Here is a 23,176-nt window from a genome sequence, read left to right as displayed (position 1 = left end):
GTCCTGGAGTCTTTTGGGTTTTCTATATGTAGTATCATATCATCCGCAAATAGGGACAGTTTAACTTCTTCATTCCCAGTTTGGATGCCCTTTATTTTTCTTGCCTTATTGCTCTAGCTAGAACCTCCAGCACAATGTTAAATAGAAGTGGTGATAAAGGGCATCCTTGTCTTGTTCCTGTTCTCAAGAGGAATGATTTCGGCCTCTCTCTGTTAAGAGTTCTGTTGGCCATTGGTTTTCTATAGATGCTCTTTATTATGTGGAGAAATTTTTTTTACCTATTTTATTGAGAGTTTTTTTTTTTATCAGGAATGGGTGTTGGTCTTTGTTGAATGCCTTTTCTGTGTCAATTGAGATGATCATGTGATTCTTTTCTTTCCTTTTATTTGCATGGTGGATTACATTGATTTTCTAATGTTGAACTATTTTGCATACTTGGTATGAATCCTACTTGGTCGTGGTGTATTATATTTTTGATATGCTAACTGAATTCTATTGGCTAGAATTTTGTTGAGAATTTTTGCATCTATAATCGTGAGAGATATTGGCCTGTAATTTTCTTTTTTTTTGTAGTGTCTTTGCCTGATTTTGGTATCAAGATTATGCTGGATTCATAGAATGAATTTGGCGGTGTCGCTTCCTTTTCAATGTTCTGAAGTAGTTTGAATAGTACTGGCATAAGCTCTTCTCTGAATGTTTTGTAGAATTCTCCAGTGAAGCCATTTGGGCCAGGGCTTTTTTTGGTTGGGAGTTTTTTTTTTTTAATCGCCTTTTCAATCTCTTCTCTTGTTATGGGTCTGTTCAGATTTTCAGATCATTTTGTGCTAGTTTGGGTAGGTAGTGTGTTTCTAGAAATTTGTCCATTCCTCTAGGTTTTCAAATTTGTTGCAGTATAGTTTTCCATAATACTCTGTTACGATCCTTTTTATTTCAATTGGGTCTGTTGTAATGTCCCCCATTTCATTTCTTATTTGGGTTATTTGCATTTTCTCCTGTTTTTCTTTAGTCAATTTGGCCAGTGGTTTGTCAATTTTGTTGATCCTTTCAAAGAACCAACTTTTAGTTTTGTTGATTCTTTCTATTGTTTTTCTATTCTCTTTTTTTATTTCATTTATTTCTGCTCTGATCTTTATTATTTCATTTCTTCTGGTGGCTGTGGACTTCTTTTGCTATCCTGTATTTGTTCAAGTTTTGATTTTATCCCTTTCTTTTTTTGTTGTGTGCATCTATTGCTATAAATTGACCTCTGAGCACTGCCTTTGCTGTGTCCCAAAGGTTTTGGTATGATGTGTTTTCATTCTCATTTTATTCTAGGAAATTTTTGATTCCATCTCTGATTTCTTCTATTACCCAATAGTTTTTAAACAGGATGTTATTCAGTTTCTATGTAATTGATTTTTTTTCCCTTTCTTTTCCTGTTAATTTCTACTTGATGGCATTGTGGTTAGAGAAGATACTTTGTATTATCTCAGTGTTTTGGATTTTGTTGAGGGTTGCTCTGTGACCTAAGATGTGGTCTATTCTGGAGAATATTCCATGTGCATTGGAAAAGAATGTGTACTTTGCAGCTTTTGGGTTGAGTATTCTGTATATGTCTATGAGGTCAAGTTGTCTGATTATGCCTTTTAGCTCTCCTGCAACCTTGTTGAGTTTCTTTCTAGATGTTCTGTCCTTTACCGAGAGTGGTGTGTTGACGTCTCATACTATTATTGTGGAACTGTCAATTTCTGTTTTCAGTGCTGTTTGTTTTATGTATTTTTGAGCCCTGTCATTGGTTGCATAGATGTTTATTACGGTTATGTCTTCATGTTGGATCTTCACTTTAATCATTATCTAGTGCCCTTCTTTGTCTTTTATGGTGGATTTTGTTTTAAAGTCTGTTTAATCTGAAGTTAGTATTGCCACTTCTGCTGCTTTTTGGTAGCCGTTTGCTTGGTATATTTTTTCCATTCTTTGATTTTTAATAAATTTATGACTTTGTTTCTAAGGTGTGTCTCTTGTAGGCAGCATATAGATGGATCCTGTTTTTTTTTTTTTAATCCATTCTGTCACTCTGTTTCTCTTTATGGGTGCGTTTAGGCCATTTATGTTCTGTGTAATTATTGATAGGTGTGAGTTTATTGCTGCCATTTTGTAGTGCTTTTTTTTGTGATGCTGACATTTTCTTTGTTCCTCTTACTCTCCTGTGCTGAGTTCCTTTTGTTTGTGGGTTTCTTTTTCATTTCTTTTGTTTTTGTAGATTTTGTTATTGAGACTTTATGTTTTTCTTCTTTATTTTGATGAGTACGTTTGTTAACTTTCTTTGTGGTTACCTAGAAATTTACCTTTATTTTCCTAGGTTTGAACCAGTCTATTATTACTTGGTATCACCTTGCTTTCCTCTCCATTAGAAAGTTCTGTATCTACACTGTTTATTCCCTCTTTTATTTTTCTCTTGTTGTCATTCTCTGTTTTGCTTAGTTTTTCCGGTCTTTGCTCATGAGGGATGGTATGGTGCTTCTGTCTATGGTGCCATGTTGGCCGAAGCCTCTAAATTCTTTCTTTTGTCTTGTCCTTTGCCCATTTTCGGGGGAGGGGTTATAGTTTTCTTATTGATACTAGTTATTTTATTCTATTCTAAATGTACACTTTTTTTTTTTTACACGTATTTATTATAAAATTGTTAGAAAATACAGGAAAATCACAAAGAACGGAAAAGAACATCCACAATACCATGACCCAGTGATATACAAAGTTAATGTCTGGGCCGGTTTTCCTCCAGATGTATCTGTGCTTTTGTGTATTAAGAAATTTACAAATTCAGAATAAACATACTTTTTGTTTTTCTTTGTTTTCTCGCTTCCATTAGAATTTACCTTTACGCAAGTATGCTTGAATAATATCATTTCAAAATTAAAAACATGATAGGTAACGTCAAAGTCCCCTTTGATCACTCTTTCCCTAAACCCTGGCCCCTATCCTCTTCCTTCCCTCCCCAGAGATAACCACTATTGTCCGTTTGATGTGCGGTCTTTCAAAGAGGTTTCATACGTTTATATTACAATTAGGATGTACGTGAGTGGGTGTGTGTATGTGTTGTATACTTTAAATATTTAATTGCAATATCAATTCAGAGAGTCATGGGACATAAATGTTCAATAATACAAGTAATTAAAAAGTGAACACTTGAGGGGCGGGGCCAAAATGGCAGAGTAGTAAGATGCTTCCGGTGATCCCTCTTACAACAAAGACACGAAAAAACAAGTGAACCTATTATATACATGACAAGCTAGGAGCACTGAATATCAAAGGAAAAGTTAGAAAACAGACTGAGTGGCAGAGGGGAGGGAGAGACAGTTCAGAATCGTAGAGGAGTTGCCGGACCTGGATCACCAAGAACCCTCAGGCACCATTTCCGGGAGTGACTGCAGTGGGCTGGTGGTAGCATTCAGCCACAGTTTCCTCAGGCAGAACAAGCCAGCCTCACAATCTACTCACACCTCCGGAACCAGAGAAGAACGGTGCTCTCTGCAGAAGCTAAGTACTTGAGTATATTTTACCATGCCCCCAACCCCTAAGCTGGCTTCAGTGGCTGTTGACTTCCCTGGGCCTGAGAGAGGCCCTGCTGAGCCCCCTGGGCCATTCTCCTGGCCTTGGGAAAGGAATAAATTCACATTTGTGGGAAAAGATCATTTGTCACCCCCACTAACTGAGGGAGCTCAGGACAGAAGTGTTTCCTCTCCAGGCACAAATGGTCTATGGACTTTGAGTACCTTTCCCCCTGCATGGACCTGTGTGGGCCTATTTCAGGAAAATAGGCCCTTGTTGGCAGACTGCAACAGTTTCAGCTTTGTGGTGGAGAGGTGGGTGTTTGATGTTTGACACCACTTTACCTGTTAAACAGGGTCCTCACCCACATCAAGGGCATAAGGACTGGTGGCTCCACGCAGATCACCCAGCCACTCACAAGAGGGATCCAAGGATAACTGGTACTTCCCAGTCCTTACAACCAAAAGGATTGGGTGCCCATGGTCCATCTGCAGAACCCACCCACCTGTGCGCTCTAGGGAACAGGGATGTGCTTTCCTCACAGACACTTGGGGGACGGTTATCAGACCCTGCCTTGTTCAGAGTATGACCCCCTGCTGCAACCAGATAAAAATACCTACTCAAACACCCCTGCCCCTTTAAGACTGTAGGACAGAGCCTGTACCACACACTTGATGACCAGTTACGTGGACACCTGAGCTGAATCCATACAAGAAAAGTGAATGGGCTCCTAGACTGATATACCTGATAACAGCTCTAGCAACCTGGTAACAGGATGTTAGAGCTTCAAAGGTGAAAATGATCAGCTAGCTCACTCAAGCAACCTATTTGGGCATATCAAAACAAAACAAAGCAAGAAGCTAGGATGCAGTAAGCAAACATAAAATAAACCAATACAATAACTTACAGATGGCTTGGAGACAACAGTCAATATCAAATCCCATAAAGAAACAGAACAAAATCACTTCAACAAGCTCTCAAAACAAAGAATCAAAGGATCTTCTGGATGAAGGTGCGTTCTGGAATTACCAGATGTAGAATACAAAAGATTAATTTACAGAACTCTTAAAGACATCAGGAATGAGATCAGGAAGGAGATCAGGCAACATGCAGAATAAGCCAAGAAACACAGAGATAAAGCAGTTGAAGAAATTAAAAAGGTTATTCAAGAACATAATGAAAAATTTAATAAGCTGCAAGAATCCATGGAGAGACAGCAATCAGAAATTCAGAAGATTAACAATAAAATTACAAAATTAGACAACTCAATAGAAAGTCAGAGGAACAGAACTGAGCAAGTAGAAGGCAGAATTGGTGAGACTGAAGATAAAGCACTTGGCACCAATATATTTGCAGAAAAATCAGATAAAAGAGTTAAAAAAAATGAAGAAACCCTAAGAATCACATGGGAATCTATCAAGAGAAATATCGTACAGAGTGATTGGAGTACCAGAACAGGGAGGGATAACAGAAAATACAGGGAGAATTGTTGAAGATTTCTTGTCAGAAAACTTCCCTGATATTGTGAAAGATGAGAAGATATCTATCCAAGATGCTCATTGAACTCCACATAAGGTAGATCTTAAAAGAATGTCACCAAGACATATTATAATCAAACTGCCAAAAGCAAAAATAATTTTAAGAGCAGCCAGGGATAAACAAAAAGTCACCTACAAAGGAGAGTCAATAAGAATAAGCTCGGATTACTTGGCAGAAACCATGCAGGCAAGGAGGCAATAGGATGACTTATATAAAGAATTGAAGGAAAAGAAATTGCCAGCCATGAATCACCTCTCCAGCAAAACTGTTTCTCAAATATGAAGGTGCAATTAGAATATTTCCAGACAAACAGAAGTTTAGAGAATTCGTAAAAACCAAACAAAAACTACAAGAAATACTAAAGGGAGTTCTCTGGTTAGAAAATCAATAATATCAGATATCAACCCAAGACTAGAACACTGGACAGAGCAATCAGATATCAACCCAGATAGGTAAGTCACAAACATAAATCAAGATAAAAAATGCTCAAAATGGAAACAGCGATATCATTATGTAAAAGAAGACAATGTTAAAACAATAAAGAGGGAAAGAAATGTACTCATAGATCTTTCATACGGAAAGGAAGACAAGGCAATATAAAGAAATAAAACTTAGGTTTAAGCTTAGAAAAATAGGGGTAAATATTAAGGTAAACACAAAGGAGACTAACAATCCTACTCATCAAAATAAAAGAAACAAAGACTCAGCAAAAATAAAATCAATAACAACGAATAAGAGGAAAAGACAATACACAAAGATAAACTGCTCAGGACATAAAATTAAGTGGGAAAAAGAAACTGTCATCAACACACACAAGAAAGACATCAATATGACAGCACTAAACTCATACCTATCCATAATTACACTGAATGCAAATGGACTAAATTCATCAATAAAGAGAGAGTGGCAGGATGGATAAAAAACCACGATCCGTCTATATGCTGCCTACAAGCGACACACCTTAGACTTAGAGACACAAACAAACTAAAACTCAAAGGATGGAAAAAATATTTCAAGCAAACAACAATCAAAAAAGAGCAGGAGTGGCAATACTAATTTCTGAAAAAAATTTACCATGACTAAGTGGGATTCATACCAGGTATCCAGGGATGGTTCAACATTAGAAGAACAATTAATGTAATCCATCATATAAATAAAACAAAAGACGAGAACCATATGATCTTATCAATTGATGCAGAAAAGGCATTCGACAAAGTTCAACACCCATTCATGATAAAAACTCTCAGCAAAATAGGAATAGAAGGAAAATCCCTCAGCATAATAAAGGGCATTTATACAAAGCCAACTGCCAACGTCATCCTAAATGGAGTCTGAAAGCATTCCCCTTGAGATTGGGAGCCAGACAAGGATGCCCTTTATCACCACTCTTATTCAACATTGTGCTGGAGGTCCTAGCCAGAGCAAATAGGCTAGATAAAGAAATAAAAGGGCATCCAGATTGGTAAGGAAATAGTAAAAGTATCTCTATTTGCAGATGATATGATCTTATACACAGAAAACCCTAAGGAATCCTCCAGAAAACTACTGAAACTAATAGAAGAGTTCAGCAGAGCATGGGGATACAAGATAAACATACAAAAATCAGTTGGATTCCTCTACACTGACAAAAAGAACATCGAAGAGGAAATCACCAAATCTATACCATTTACAGTAGCCCCCAAGAAGATAAAATACTTAGGAATAAATCTTACCAGAGACGTATTGCAAGAAACCAAAAGAGACTTACATAAGTGGAAAAACATACCTTGCTCATGGATAGGAAGACTTTACATTGTAAAAATATCTATTCTACCAAAAGTGATCTATAGATACGATGCAATTCTGATCCAAGGTCCAACGACATTTTTTAATGAGATGGAGAAACAAATCACCAACTTCACATGGAAGGGAAAGAGGTCCTGGATATGTAAAGCATTACTGAAAAAGAAGAACAAAGTGGGAGTCCTCAGTTTACCTGATTATAGAACCTATTATACCACCACAGTAGTCAAAACAGCCTGGTACTGATACAACTACAGAAACACAGACCAATGGAACAGAATTGAGAATCCAGACATAAATCCATCCATGTATGAGCAGCTTATATTTAACAAAGGCCCAAAGTCAGTTTAATGGGGAAAAGACAGTCTCTTTAACAAATGGTACTGGCATCACTGGATATACATCTGCAAAAAAATGAAACAACACCCATATCTCACACCGTGCAGAAAAACTAACTCAAAATGGATCAAAGACCTACGTTTAAAATCTTATACAATAAAGACCATGGACGAAAAAATAGGACTATTCTAGAAGCCCTAATACATGGCATAAATGATATACAAATATTACTAACAAAGCAGAAGAGAAGGTAGATAACGGGTAGCTCCTAAAAATCAAACACCTATGCTCATCCAAAGACATCATCAAAAGTGTAAAAAGAGTACCTACAGACTGGGAAAAAGGTTTTAGCTATGACATTTCTGATCAGCATCTGATCTGTAAAATCTACATGATACTGGAAAAACTCAACCATGTAATGACAAATAATGCAATTAAAAAATAGGCAAAGGGTATGAACAGGCACTTCACTAAAGAAGACATTCAGATAGCTAACAGATACATGAGGAAATGCTCATGATCATTAGCCATTAGAGAAATGCAAATCAAAACTACAATGAGATTCCATCTCACTCCAACAAGGCTGGTATTTATTCAAGAAACACAAAAGAATAAATGTTGGAGAGGTTGTGGAGAGGCTGGAACACTTATACACTGCTGGTGGGAATGTAAAATGGTACAACTGTTCTGGAAATCAATTTGGTGCTCCCTTCAAAAGCTAGAATTAGAACTACCATACGATCAGTCAATCTCCTTGGAATATATACTAGAGAAATAAGAGCTTTTACACAAACAGATATATGCACACCCATGTTCATTGTAGCACTGTTTACAACAGCAAAAAGATGGAAGCAACCAAGGTGCCCATCAACGGATGAATGGATAAATTATGGTATATTCACCCAGTGGAACACTACACATTGATAAAGAACAATGGAGGAATCTGGAAAGCATTATGACAGTTGGAGTTAGTTGCAAAAGGACAAATATTGTATGAGACCACTATTACATGAACTCGAGAAATAGTTTAAACAGAGAAGAAAATATTCTTTGATGTTAGGGAGGGAGAGAGGGAGAGGGGTATTCACCAATTAGATAGTAGGCAAGAACTATTTTAGGTGAAGGGATAGGCAACACACAATACAGGAGAGATCAGCACAACCGGACTAAACCAAAAGCAAAGATGTTTCCTGAATAAACTGAATGCTTCGAAGTCCAGCATAGCAGGGGTGGGGGTTTGGGGGCCATGGTTTCAGGGGACATCTAAGTCAACTGGCGTAATAAAATCTATTAAGAAAACATTCTGGATCCCACTTTGGAGAGTGGTGTTTGGGGTCTTAAACGCTAGCGATCGGCCATCTAAGATGCATCAATTGGTCTCAAGCCACCTGGAGCAAAGGAGGATGACGAACACCAAAGATCAAGGTAATTATGAGCCCATGCTACAGAAAGGCCACATAAACCAGAGACTACATCAGCCTGAGACCAGGAGAACTAGGTGGTCCTTGGTACAGCCGATGACTGCCCTGACAGGGAACAAAACAGAGAACCCCTGAGGAAGCAGGAGAGCAATGGGATGCAGACCCCAATTCTGGTAAAAAGACCGGACTTAATGTTCTGACTGAGACTAGAAGGACCTCGGAGGTCATGGTCCCCCGACATTCTGTTAGCCCAAGACAGGAGTCATTCCCTAAGCCAGGTCTTCAGAGATTGGACTGGACTATTGGTAAAAATGATACTGGTGAAGAGTGAGCTTCTTGGATCAAGTAGGCACATGAGGCTATGTGGGTAGCTCCTGTCTGGAGGGGAGATGAGAGAGCAGAGGGAGTCAAAAGCTGGTTGAATGGATATGAAAATAGAGAGTGGAGGGAATGAGTGTGCTGACTCATTATGGCGAGGGCAACTAGGAGTATATAAAAAAATATATAGCAAGGTGTATATAATTTTTTTTTATGAGAGACTGACCTGATTTGTAAGCTTTCACTTATGAACAATAAAAATTAAAAAAAAAAGTGAACACTTGTGTTACCACAACCTAGGTCAAAAAGCAGAGTATTGTCAGCATTCCTAGCTTCCCATGTGTCTCCTAGCTATTATCCTGTACTTTATGGTAATAAGTTTCTTGCTTTAAAAAAAATTTTTTTTACCACATAAATGTTATTGTTTAGTTTTGCCTGGTTTCTAACTTTCTATAGATAGAATTATGCTGTATGTAATAAATTCTTTTGTGTATTGATTCTTTCACTGAACATTATGTCTGTGAGATTAATCCATGTTTTTGCCTACAGTTATCACTTGTTCATTTTCATCATAGTCTAGTATCCCATTATATGAATATACCACTGTTTGGCCATTCTGCTGTTGATGGACATATGGATTGTTTCCAGTTTTGGAAAATTACAAAAAATGCTGGAAGAAATTTTTTAAAAATATGTGTCCTGATACCCATGTGCATAGATTTTTCTAGGCTGTATAATTCTAGGGGTGGAATTCCTGGGCCATTGGGTATGTGTAACTTCAGCTTTATTATATAATGCTAAATTGTTTTTCAAAAAGTTTGTGTCAATTTACACTCCAAATGCATGAGAGGTTCAGTTTTTCCACATCCTTTCCAACCCTTCATGTTATCATACTTTTTGATTGTTATAGTCTGGTGGGTGTGTAGTGGTAGTTTTGTGGTACAATTTAGATTCCCGTCATTACTAATAAGGCTGAGAATATTTTCATATGTTTATTGGCCATTTGTAGTTTCTCTTTTATGGAAGTACCTCTTAATATCTTTTATTAATTTTTATATTAAGTTGCCTTTTTCTTATTGATTTATAGGAGTTATTTATATATTCTGCATACCAGTCCTTTATCAGTTTGTACGTGTTGCAAATATCTTCTCCCGTTCTGTATCTTGAAATTTTCATTCAGTGGCGTCTTTTGATGAACAGAATTTCTTAACTTTAATGTGATCAAATTTATGAATCTTTTTCTTATGGTTAGTTGTGTCTTATTGAAAAAAAAAAAAAAAGAAACCCATTGCTATCATGTTGATTCCAACTCATAGCGACCCTATAGGACAGAGTAGAACTGCCCCGTAGAGTTTTCAAGGAGCACCTGGTAGATTCGAACTGCCAACCTTTTGGTTAGCAGCCATAGCTCTTAACCACTATGCCACCAGGGTATCCTGTGTCTTTTAGGTATACACTTTTATTTTATGCATCATGCTATACGTGTGTTTCATTTTGTAATTTGCGTTTTTCACTCACCAGTATGTCTTAATGATCTATCTTTGTTAATACATGGTTTTTCGTTACTGTGAGCTAGTGTATAGTATTCTACATTGTGACACAGTTGAATTTAATCACTTTTCGGTTATAGTCATTTAGATTGCTTTTAGTTTTATTTATTTTTTACTATTATTTAAAAATGTAATACTGAACACCTTTCTGTACAAACCCTTTGTCTGTTACCTTATTTTCTTAGAAGAAATTCCTGATTGTAGAAAATTTAGGTAAAAAATGTGAACTTTAAAAAATTTTGTAATTAAGTTTGCCAAATTGCCCTTCAGAAAGTTTGCAGCAATTTACATGACCATTAACATTATATCATTTTATAACTTCTCTATATAAAATGTTTTACCCAACAAACTGCTGGGTGTGACATGATTTCTCGAGTTACACAAATGGTTAAGTGTCTGTGGGAATGCTTGTTTCTTATAAACCTGACTTTGTAAGTGCCAGGAAGGTAGGGAAGGCTTCTAAGAAATGCCCGAACATTTATTTACTTAATCTATTTGAAATGAAGTTTCCAGTGTCTACAGTGAGTGTTATGGATTGAAATGTGTTCCCCCAAAATATGTATTGTAAATCCTAACCTCTACGCCTGTGGTTATAATCCCATTGGCGAGTGGGTTGTCTTTGTTATGTTAATGAGCCAGGATTAGTGTGTTTTAAGTCAATCTCTTAACCAAATATAAAATAGCAGGTTAAGCAAGCAGAGATAGGGGAAGATAGATGCCATGGCACATGAAGATCACCAAGGAGCCAAGGAAAAAGGACCTTCACCCAGAGCTGAGAGAAAGAGAAAGCCTTCCCCTAGAGCTGACACCCTGAATTTGGACTTCTAGCCTCCTAAACTGTGAGAGAACAAATTTGTTTGTTAAAGCCACCTAATTGTGGAATTTCTGTTATAGCAATACCAGATGATTAAGACAATGAGTAACTGAAATATCCATTTTAAACTTAATTTGGTGCATAAAATGACATGCATTTTTGGAGCATTTATTTAAACAAGTAATTTTTTGCCTTAAAAAATTGTCTATATACAATCAAAGCTTTAAAAGTATCAGGAAGCATAAAAATGACTAGTCTGAGTATAAGAACCCTGAGAAACTGTAGCTAAAATGCTGTATGGCAATGCAACCCATGAAGAAATAAAATGTATTAATATTTTATCAATTACTGTAAGATCTGATAGTTTATTTGATTGGTTATGTCAGTTTTCATCCTTATTCCTAAGAATACATATTTACGTCTTCAGGGTTTTTTTTTTCCCGGTAAAACCAGTCAGAAGTTTGTCCACCTTCTTGGCTTTTCTTTGATTGACTTAGCAGGTTTTTATTTTACTTAGCAGTTCTCCTGTCCTCTTCGTTCCGATTTACTGGGTTTACCTTCGTTAATTCCTGCCTCTTGCGTACCTCGATTTTGTATTTACTTGTGATTTTCATGACTTATGTTAATTCTTAATTTTATTCATTTTTATCCATGTTTTGGGTTAGGAGTAAGACATTTACAGCTATGAACTTGCCTTTGAACATTGGAATTAGCCCATACATTTTAAAGGTAGTTTATTTATTGTCATAACTAAATTTTTTCCCTAAATGAAAATGTGTTCATAAAAAATGCAAATGTATGCATATGTACGGAAGATAAAAGTGACATTCCTGTTTGCATTCCTTCCCTATTACAGCTTTTTACTTGCCCAGAGAAAAACAGTTTTAACAATTTGGTATATATCACTCCAGACCCATTTCTGTGCATTTGCAAACATGTATCTATGTGTGTATTTATGTTTATATAATGAGACATATACACACACACATATGGCTTACACCTTATAGGTATTATTCATGTTTTACATATTTTTGTATAAGTTGGTTTCTCTTTTAATATTCCGTAGATATATACTTGCCAATTGTCCTCTAAAGATATTTTATTAGTTTACATTACTTCCAAGGGATATGTTTTCCAATACTTTATACAGCATTGAAGAGGATGTGTCTTTTCTAATTTTTGCCAAATTGACAGGAAAAAAAGTACATTATATTTCAAATTAACCCCCATGTGTCTGCCAGTTTGTTGTCATGTGAGGGCTTGCATGTTGCTGTGCCACCAGTAATCAAATACCAGCAGAGTCACCCATGGCTAACAGATTTCCGTTGAGCTTTCAGACTAAGACAGACTAGGAAGAAGGACCAGCAGTCTACTTCTTTAAAGATTTATCCAGTGAAAACCTTATGAATAGCAGTGGAACATTGTTTGATATAGTTCTGGAAGATGAGCCCCTCAGGTTGGAAGGCACTCAAAAGACAACTGGGGAAGAGCTGCCTCCTCAAAGCAGAGTTGACCTTAATGATGTGGATGGAATCAAGCTTTTGGGACCTTCACTGGCTGATGTGGTGCTACTCAAAATGAGAAGAAACAGCTACAAGCATCCATTAATAACCGGAATGTGGAATGTACAAAGTGTGATTCTAGGAAAATTGGAAGTCATCAAAAATGAAATGGAATGCATTAACATGGATATCCTAGGCATTAGTGAGCTGAAATGGACTGGTACTGGCCATTTTGAATCGGACAATCATATGGTCTACTATGCTGGGAACAACTCGAAGAGGAATGGCGTCACATTCATTTTCAAAAAGAACATTTCAAGATCTTTCCTGAAGCGCACGCTTTCAGTGATATGATAATATCCATATGCCTACAAGGAAGACCAGTTAATACGACTAATTTTCAAACTTAGGCACCAACCACTAGGGCCAAAGATAAAGAAACTGAAGCATTTGCCAACTTCTGCAGTCTGAAATTGATCAAACATGTAATCAGAATACATTGATAATTACTGGAGACTGGAAAGCAAAAGTTAGAAACAAGAAGGATCGGTAGTTGGAAGATATGGCCTTGGTGATAGAAACAATGCCAGAGATCGCATGATAGGATTTTTTAAGACCAACCACTTCTTTATTGCAAATACCTTTTTTCACCAACATAAATGGTGACTATACACGTGGACTTCACCAGATGAATACACAGGAATCAAATTGACTATATCTGTGGGAAGGGACGCTGGAAAAGCTCAATATCATCAGTCAGAAAAAGGCCAGGGGCTGACTGTGGACCAGACCATCAATTGCTCGTATGCAAGTTCAAGCTGAAGCTGAAGAAAATTAGAACAAGTTGACAAAAGCCAAATGACGACCTTGAGTATATCCTACCTGAATTTAGAGACCATCTCAAGAATAGATTTGACACACTGAACACTAATGACCTAAGACCAGACTAGTTGTGGAATGACATCAAAGACATCGTACTTGAAGAAAGCAAGAGGTCATTAAAAAGACAAGAAAGAAAGAAAAGACCAAAATGGATGTCAGAAGGGACTCTGAAACTTGCTTTTGAACGTTGAGTAGCTAAAGTGAAAGGAAGAAATCATGAAGTAAAAGAGTTGAATGGAAGATTTCAAAGGGTGGCTCCAGAAGACAAAGTAAAGTATTATAATGACATGTGCAAAGAGCCAGAGATAGACAACCAAAAGGGAAGAACACACTCAGCATTTCTCAAACTGAAAGAAAAAAAATCAAGCCTCGAGTTGCAATGTTGAAGGATTCTATGAGGTAAATATTAAACGACTCAGAAAGCATCGAAAGAAGATGGAAGGATTACGCAGAATCACTATACCAAAAAGAATTGGTTGACATTCAACCATTTCAGGAGGTACCATATAAGCAGGAACCAGTAATACTGAAGGAAGAAGTCCAAGCTGCATTGAAGGCACTGGCGAAAAACAAGGCTACAGGAATTGATGGAATACCAGTTGAGGTGTTTCGTCAAACAAATGCAGCAGTGAAAGCACTCACTCGTCTATGCCAAGAAATTTGGAAGACAGATACCTGGCCAACGGACTGGAAGAGATCTATATTTATGCCTATTCCCAAGAAAGATGATCCCACCGAATGTGGAAATTATGTAACAATGTCATTAATATCACATGCAAATAAAATTTTGCTGAAGATCATTCAAAAACGGCTGTAGCAATATATTGACAGGGAACTGCCAGATTCAAGCTGGATTCAGAAGAGGATGTGAAGCCAGGGATATCATTGTTGATGTCAGATGGATCCTGGCTGAAAGCAGAGAATACCAGAAAGATGTTTGCCTGTGTTTTATTGACTATGCTAAGGCATTCGACTGTGTGGATCGTAACAAATTATGGATAACATTGCAAAGAATGGAAATTCCAGAACACTTAATTGTGCTCATAAAGAACTTGTACATAGATCAAGAGGTAGTCATTCAAACAGAACAAGTGGATACTGCGTGGTTTAAACTCAGGAAAGGTGTGTGTCAGGGTTGTACCCTTTCACCATACCTATTCATATTGTATGCTGAACAAATAATACGAGAAGCTGGACTATATGAAGAAGAACTCGGCATCAGGATTAGAGGAAAACTCACTAACAACCTGCTTTATGCAGGTGAAACAACCTTGCTTGCTGAAAGTGAAGAAGACTTGAAGCACTTACTAATGAAGATCAAAGACTGCAGCCTTCAGTGTGGATTACACCTCAATATAAAGAAAACAAAAATCCTCATAACTGGACCAAGAAGCAACATCATGATAAACAGGGAAAAGATTGAAGTTGCCAAGGTTTTCATCTTACTTGGATTCACAATCAACACCCGTAGACGCAGCAGTCAAGAAATCAAAAGACACATTGCATTGGGCAAATCTGCTACAAACCCACTGCCGCAGAGTCGATTCCGACTCATAGCGACCCTATAGCTACAAGAGACCACCTTAAACTTGTTTAAAAGCAAAGATGTCACCTTGAGGACTACAGTGAGTCTGACCCAAGCCATGGTGTTTTCAGTCTCCTCCTAAACATGTGAGAGCTGGACGATGAATAAAGAAGACCAAAGAATTGATGCCTTTGAGTTGTGGTGCTGGAGAAGAATACTGCATGTACTGTGGACTGTCAAGACAATGAACAAATCTGTTTTGGAAGGACAACCAGAATGCTCCTTAGAAGCACAGATGGCAAGACAATGCCTCACATACTTTGGACATGTTGTCAGGAGGGATCAGTCCTGGAAAAGGACATCATGTTTGGTAAGGGGTCAGCGAAAAAGAGGAAGATCCTCAATGAGATGGATTGACACAGCGGCTTCAACAATGGACTCAAGCATAACAATGATTGTGAGGATGGCACACGACTGGGCAGCGTTTCATTCTGTTGTACATAGGGTTGCTGTGATTCGGAACCAATTCGATTGCACCTAACGACAACAACATTTCATATTAACGTACACTTCTTTGATTATTTGTGAGATTGGGGATCATTGCATTTGTTTATTGTCCACTAATACTTTTTCTTTAATACTTTTTCTCTAAATTGCTTGTCCATATTCTTTGCTCATTTTTATATTGGGGTTTTTATCTTCTGATTTATCTAACTCTCATTATTTCTAAGTGGTTGGTAAATATTGTTTTGATTTCAAATTTGAGCTAAGAATTATTGAACAGAGTGATTTTGTATTTCCGGGTGGTTGGGAATTTTTTTCATTTGAAATGTTCTTTTGCATTTAATTTTATTGCAATATGGTTAGGAATGTAACCTGTACAATTTCTGCCTTTTGAAATTTATTGAGATTTACTCCATGGTCTAGTATATAATCATTTTTTGGGAGCATTTTATTGTGTTTTAGGTGAAAGTTTAGAGAGCATATTAGTTTTCCATTCAATAATTTATATACAAATTGTTTTATGACATTGATTGCAATTCCTGCAAAGCATCAGCACTCTCCCCCTTTCTACCCTGGGTTCCCCGTTTCCATTCATCAGGTTTTCCTGCCCCTTTCCTGCCTTCTCATGTTTGATTTTGGGCAGGTGTTGTCCATTTGGTCTCGTATGCTTGATCGTTCCTCACGGGTGTTATTTTTTGTTTTAAAGACCTGTCTAATATTTGGTTGAAAGGTGAACTTTGGGAGTGGCTTCAGTTCTGAGTTAGAAGGGTGTCTAGGTGCCATAGTCTCATGGGTTCCTCCAGCCTCTGTCAGATCAGTAAGTGTAGTCTTTTTCGTGAATTTGAATTCTGTTCTGCATTTTTCTCTGCCTCTGTCTGGAACCCTTTGTTGTGATCCCGGTCAGAGCGGTAGGTGGTGGTAGTTGGGCACCATCTAGTTCTTCTGGCCTCAGGATAGTGGAGGCTGTAGTTCATGTGGTCCGTTAGTACTTTGGACTAATTGCTTCCTTGTGTCTTTGGTTTTCTTTATTTTCCTTTGCTCTGGATGATGAGACCAATTATTGTATTTTAGATGGCTGCTGGCAAGCTTTTAAGACCCCAGACACTACTTACCAAAGTAGGATGTAGAACAATTTCTTTCTGAAGTCCCCCGAGACCATGGTCCCTAGCCCTCAGCCTCAGCAAATTGGTCCCGCGAGGTGTTTGGTTGCCTCTAGGAAGCGTCTATGACTGTGCCGCCTGTGTGCTCTATTATATACATGAATATACATGCTTCACATACAAATACCTGTGTGAAAACATCCACAGCCAAACCTGTATATGCACGTGGTGTACTCCTACACTCCTTCCTACCCCTATTCAGCATATGTATTTATCTATGTATCCACTTGTAAAGTTATTGTTTGTTTTTACTGTTGTTGTAGGGTTGTATATGTTATAGTATTTACTGTGGTTGCCTTTTGTGTGTGTGTGTGTGTTCCTCTCAGTTTCTTCCTTTGCCTTGGTCAAATTGTGCTGACTTCCCCTATATTGTGTATTGCCTTTTCCTTCACCAAAGTTGACACATGTATGCTATCTAGTTAGTGATTTTCCCCCCACCCCCATACTCCCCCAGGTAACCATAAAAGCTTGTTTCTTTCAGTGTGTAAATCTTTCTTGACTTTTTATAATAGTGGTCTCATACAATATTTGTCCTTTTGTGATTTATTTTGCTCAGCATAATATTGTCCTATCCATTCATCCGTTAATGGGCACTTAAATTGTTTCTGTCTTTTGCTATTGTGAATAATGCTGCAATAAACATGGGTGTGCATATGTCTATTTGTGTGACTGCTCTTATTTCTTTAGGATATATACCTATGAGTTGCATTCCTGGATTGTATGGTATTTCTATTTCTAGCTTTAAGGAAGTGCCATATCATTTTCCATAGTGGTTGTACCATTTTACCTTCCCACCAGCCATGTATGAGAGTTCCAATCTCCCCACAACCTCACCAGCATTTATTGTTTTTTTGATCTGTGCCATTCTTGCATGGGTGAGATTGTATCTCATTATAGTTTTGATTTGCATCTTTAATTTAATATCTATTAATAGGGTCGCTATGGCAATGGGTTTTGTTTTGGTTTTGGTTTTGGTTTTAATGGCTAATGATCACGATCATCTTTTCATGTATTTGTTGGCTGCCTGAATGTCCCTTTGGTAAAATGTCCGTTCATGTCTTTTGCCCATTTTATGATTGGGTTTTTTGTCTTTTTGTTGTTGATGTTTTCCACATACTTCAGAGATTAAGCCTTTATCAGATATGTTGTTGCCAAAGATTTTTTTCCCAGTCTGTAGTTTCTTTTTATATTGTCTTGGTAAAGTCCTTTGATGAGTGTAAGTGCTTAATTTTTAGGAGGTTCCAGTTATCTAATTTATCTTCTGGAATTTCTGCACTTTTAGCTATGGTTGATATTCTATTTATGCCATAGATTAGGACCTATAGGCTTGTCCCTATGTTTTCTTTCATGATCTTTATAGTTTTTGGTTTTATGTTTAGGTCTTTGATCTATTTTGAGTTGGTTTTTGTGCATGGTGTGATGTATGAATCCTGTTGCATTTTTCTGCAAATGGATATCCAATTTTGCCAGCACCATTTGTTGAAGAGACTATCTCATCCCCATTGAACGGATTTCGACCCTTTGTCAAAGATCAGCTGTCCATTGCTGGATGGACTTACATTTGGGTTCTCAATTCTGTCCCATCGGTCTATATGTCTGTCATTGTACCAGTGCCAGGCTGTTTTCACTATTGTGGCTCAGTACCAGGCCGTTTTCACTATTGTGGCTGTATACTAGGTTCTGAGATCAGGTAGTGTGAAGCCTCCTATTTTGTTCTTATTTTGCAACAATGCTTTCTTATCTGTGGGTTCTTTCCTTTCCAAATAATGTGGATGACTACTTTTTCCATCTCTTTAAAGAATGTTGTTGGAATTTGGATCTAGATCGCTTTGGGTAGTATTGGCATCCATGAGCATGGTATGTTTTTCTATGTATGAAGTTCTTTTTTTTGGTTTCTTACAGTAGTGTTTTGTACTTTTCTTGTATAAGTCTCTCACATCACTAGATTTATTCCAAAGTATTTTATCTTTTTTGCAGCTATTGTAAATGGTATCGTTCTCCTGATTTTCTTTTCAGAGTTCTCTTTGTTAGTGTAGAGGAATCCAACTGATTTTTGTATGTCGATCTTGTACCCTGCCACTTGCTGAATCCTTCTATTAGTTCCAGTAACTTTCTTGTGGAATTGCTTGGATTTTCTACATATAGAATCCTATCGCCTGTGAATAGGGATAGATTTACATCTTTCTTACTGATATAGATGCCCTTTACTTCCTTTTCTTGCCTTATTGCTCTAGCTAGGACTTCCAGTACAATATTGAATAAGAGTGGTGATAAAGGGCATCCTTGTCTGGTTCCCATTCTCAAGGAGAGTACTTTCAGTCTGTCTATGTTGAGTATAATATTAGCTGTTGGTTTTGTATATATCACCTTAATTATGTTGACAAATTTCCCTTCTATTCCTATTTTGGTGAGAGCTTTTATCAGGAATTGGTGTTGGACTTTATCAAATGTCTTTTCTGCATGGATTGAGATGATCATGTGATTCTTTTCCTTTGTTTTATTTATGTGGTGGATTGTGTTGATTGATTTTCTACCTTGAACCGTCCTTGTATACATGCGATGAATCCCATTTGGTCATGGTGTATCATTTTTTTGATATGTCTCTGAATTCTATTGGCTAGAATTTTGTTGAGAATTTTTACGTCTATGTTCATGAGCCATATTGTTCTGTAGTTTTCTTTTTTATTTGGTGTCTTTGCCTGGCTTTGATATCAGGTTTATGCTGACTTCATAGAATAAATTTGGGAGTGTCCCTTCCTTTTCTGTGTTCTGGAATAGTTTGAGTAATATTTGATGTCACCTCTTCTCTGAATGTTTGGTAGAATTGTCCAGTGAAGCTGTCTGTGCTAGGGCTTTTTTTTTCCTGAGTTTTTTATGACCTCTTCAATTTCTTCTTTTGTTATGGATTTTGGATCCATATGGATTGTCTTTTTTTTTTTTAATAATTTTTGTTGTGCTTTAAGTGAAAGTTACAAATCCAGTCAGTCCGTCACATTTAAGCTTATATACACCTTACTACATACTCCCATTTACTCTTCCCCTAATGAGTCAGCCCGCTCCCTTCTTCCAGTCTTTCCTTTCATGACCATTTTGCCAGTTTCTAACCCTCTCTACCCTCCCATCTCCCCTCCAGAAAGGAGATGCCAATACAGTCTCAAGTGTCCACTCGATACAAGTAGCTCACTCTTCATCAACATCTCTCTCCAACCCATTGTCCAGTCCCTTCCATGTCTGATGAGTTGTCTTCGGGAATAGTTCCTGTCCTAGGCCAACAGAAGGTTTGGGGACCATGACCGCAGGGATTCCTCTAGTCTCAGTCAGACCATTAAGTCTGGTCTTTTTGTGAAAAAGATTGAAATTGTCAAGGATTTCATTTTACTTGGATCCACAGTCAATAGCCATGGAAGCAGCAGTCAAGAAATCAAAAGACGCATTGCAAATCTGCTGCAAGGGACCTCTTCAAAGTGTTGAAGAGCAAAGATGTCACCCTGAAGACTAAGGTGCGCCTGACCCAAGACATGGTATTTTTAATCGTATCATATGCATGTGAAAGGTGGACAACGAATAAGGAAGACCTAAGAAGAGTTGACGCTTTTGAATTGTGGTGTTGGCGAAGAATATTGAATATACCATGGACTGCCAAAAGAACGAAGAAATCTCTGTTGGAAAAGTGCGGCCAGAATGCTCCTTAGAGGCAAGGATGGTGAGACTGCGTCTTACATACCTTGGACATGTTGTCAGGAGGGATCAGTCCCTGGAGAAGGACATCATGCTTGGCAGAGTACAGGGTCAGTGGAAAAGAGGGAGACCCTCAACAAGGTGGATTGACACAGTGGCTGCAGCAGTGAGCTCAAGCATAACAAGGATTGTAAGCATGGCACAGGACTGGGCAGTGTTTCGTTCTGTTGTGCATAGGGTCGCTATGAGTCAGAACTGACTCGACGGCACCTAACAACAACAACATACTGTCATAGTAGTCAAAACAGCCTGGTACTGGTACAACATCAGATATATAGAAAATGGAACAGAATTGAGAATGTAGACATAAATTCATCCACCTATGACCAGGTGGTATTTGACAAAGGCCAAAAGTCTGTTAACTGTGGAAAAGACAGTCTCTTTAACAAATGGTGCTGGCATAATTGGATATCTATCTGCAAAACAATGAAACAAGATCCATACCTCACACCATGCACCAAAACTAACTCAAAATGGATCAAAGACTGAAATATAAAATCTAAAACTATAAAGATTATGGAAGAAAATGTAGGGATAATGCTGGGAGCCCTAATACATGGCACAAACAGTATACAAATGATTACTAACAATGAACAAACACCAGAAGAGAAAGTAGATAACTGGGATCTTCTAAAAATCAAACATTTATACTTATCCAAAGACTTCAATAAAAGAATAAAAAGACAATCTACAGATTGGGAAAAAAAATTTTGGCTACAGCATATCCGATCAGCATCTAATCTCTTAAATCTACAAAATACTGCAAAACCTCCACAACAAAAAGGCAAATAACCCAATTAAAAATGGGAGAAGGATATGAACAGGCAATTCACCAAGTAAGTTATTCAGGCAGCTACCAGATACATGAGGAAATGCTCATGATCATTAGTTGCTAGAGAGATGCAAATCAAAACTACAATGAGATAACCATCTCACCCCAACAAGGCTAGCATTAGTCCAAAAAACACAAAATAATACATTTTGGGGAGGTTGTGGAGAGACTGGAACACATACATTACTGTTGGGAATGTAAAATAGCACAGCCACTTGGGAAATCGATTTGGCGCTTCCTTAAAATGCTAGAAATAGAAGTACCATACAATCCAGCAATCTCACAGCTCGGAATATATCCTAGAGAAATAAGAGCCTTTACACAAGTAGATATATGCACACCCATGTTCATTGCAGCACTGTTTACATTAGCAAAAAGATGGAAACAACCAAGGTGCCTGTCAACAGATGAATGGATAAACAAGTTATGGTATAGTCACACAATGGAATACTAAACAATGATAAACAACGATGAATCCATGAAGCATCTCATAACATGGAGGAATCTGGAAGGCATTATGCTGAATGAAATTAGTCAGTCACAAAAGTACAAATATTATATTAGACCGCTATTATAAGACCTCAAGAAAAGGCTTAATCACAGAAGACAGCATTCTTTGGTTACAAGTGTGGGAAGGGAGAAAGAGGGATATTCACTAGATAGTAGACAAGAATTATCAGGTGAAGGGAAGGACAACACACAATACAGGAGAAGTCAGCACAACTGGACTAATCCAAAAGCTAAGAAGTTTCCTGAATACACTCAAACACTTTGAGGGACAGAGTAGCAGGGACGGCATCCTGGGGACCATGGTTTCATGGGACATCTAGGTCAACAGGCATAACGAAGTGTATTAAGGAAACATTCTGCATCCCACTTTGGTAAGTGGTGTCTGGGGTGTTAAAAGCTAGCAAGCGTCCATCTAAGATGCATCAAGTGGTCCCAACCCACCTGGAGCAAAGGAGAATGAAGAACTCCAAAGACATAAGGAAAATATGCACCCAAGAGAAAGAAAGGACCACAAAAAACGAGACTCCATCAGCCTGAGACCAGAAGGACTAGATGGTGCCCAGTTACGATCAATGACTGCTCTGATAGGGAACACAACAGAGAGTCCCTAATGGAGCAAGAGAAAAGTGGGGTGTAGAACTCAAATTCTAGTAAAAAGGCCAGACTTAATGGTCTGACTGAGGCTGGTGAAACCCCAGAGGTAATGGCCACCAGACTGTCTGTTAGCCTAAAACTAAAACCATTCTCAAAGCTAACTCTTCAGACAAAGATTAGACTGGACTATAAGACATAAAATGATACTGGTAAGGAGTGTGCTGCTTAATTCAAGTAGATACATGAGGCTATGTGGGCAGCTCCTGTATATTACAAGAGAAGAGTATTGTATCTCTGAGAATCACTGGATTTTTCTATTTCTTCCTTCAGATCTATCAATTTTTGCTTCAAATATTTTATGGTTTCTTTGTTAAAGGCATACACATTTAGTATTGTTATGTATTCTTGGTGAGCTGACCCTTTTATCATTTTGTAATTTCCTTTTTTGTCTCTGGTAAAATTCCTTGCTCTTAAATCTACTTTGTCTGGTACTAATGTGACCTCCAGGTTTCTTTGGGTTATTGTTTGCATGATACATTTTTGCATCCTTTTACATTTAAAGTAGACAGCATGTATTTGGGTTTTTTTTTTTAGACTTTTTACATTTAAAATAATCGATGATATAGTTGGACTTAAAG

At 37.6% G+C, this 23,176-nt stretch overlaps 1 pseudogene; it reads right to left on the bottom strand.

The window, feature by feature from the left end:
- Positions 1–23,176, bottom strand: part of LOC126068788 (40S ribosomal protein S8-like) — a 165,775-nt pseudogene that overhangs the window by 99,077 nt on the left and 43,522 nt on the right.

This window comes from Elephas maximus, chromosome X (genome assembly GCF_024166365.1).
Source record: "Elephas maximus indicus isolate mEleMax1 chromosome X, mEleMax1 primary haplotype, whole genome shotgun sequence".
NCBI lineage: Eukaryota > Metazoa > Chordata > Mammalia > Proboscidea > Elephantidae > Elephas > Elephas maximus.
Note: the sequence above shows the minus strand (reverse complement) of the source record. Positions and strands in the feature narration are given on the sequence as shown.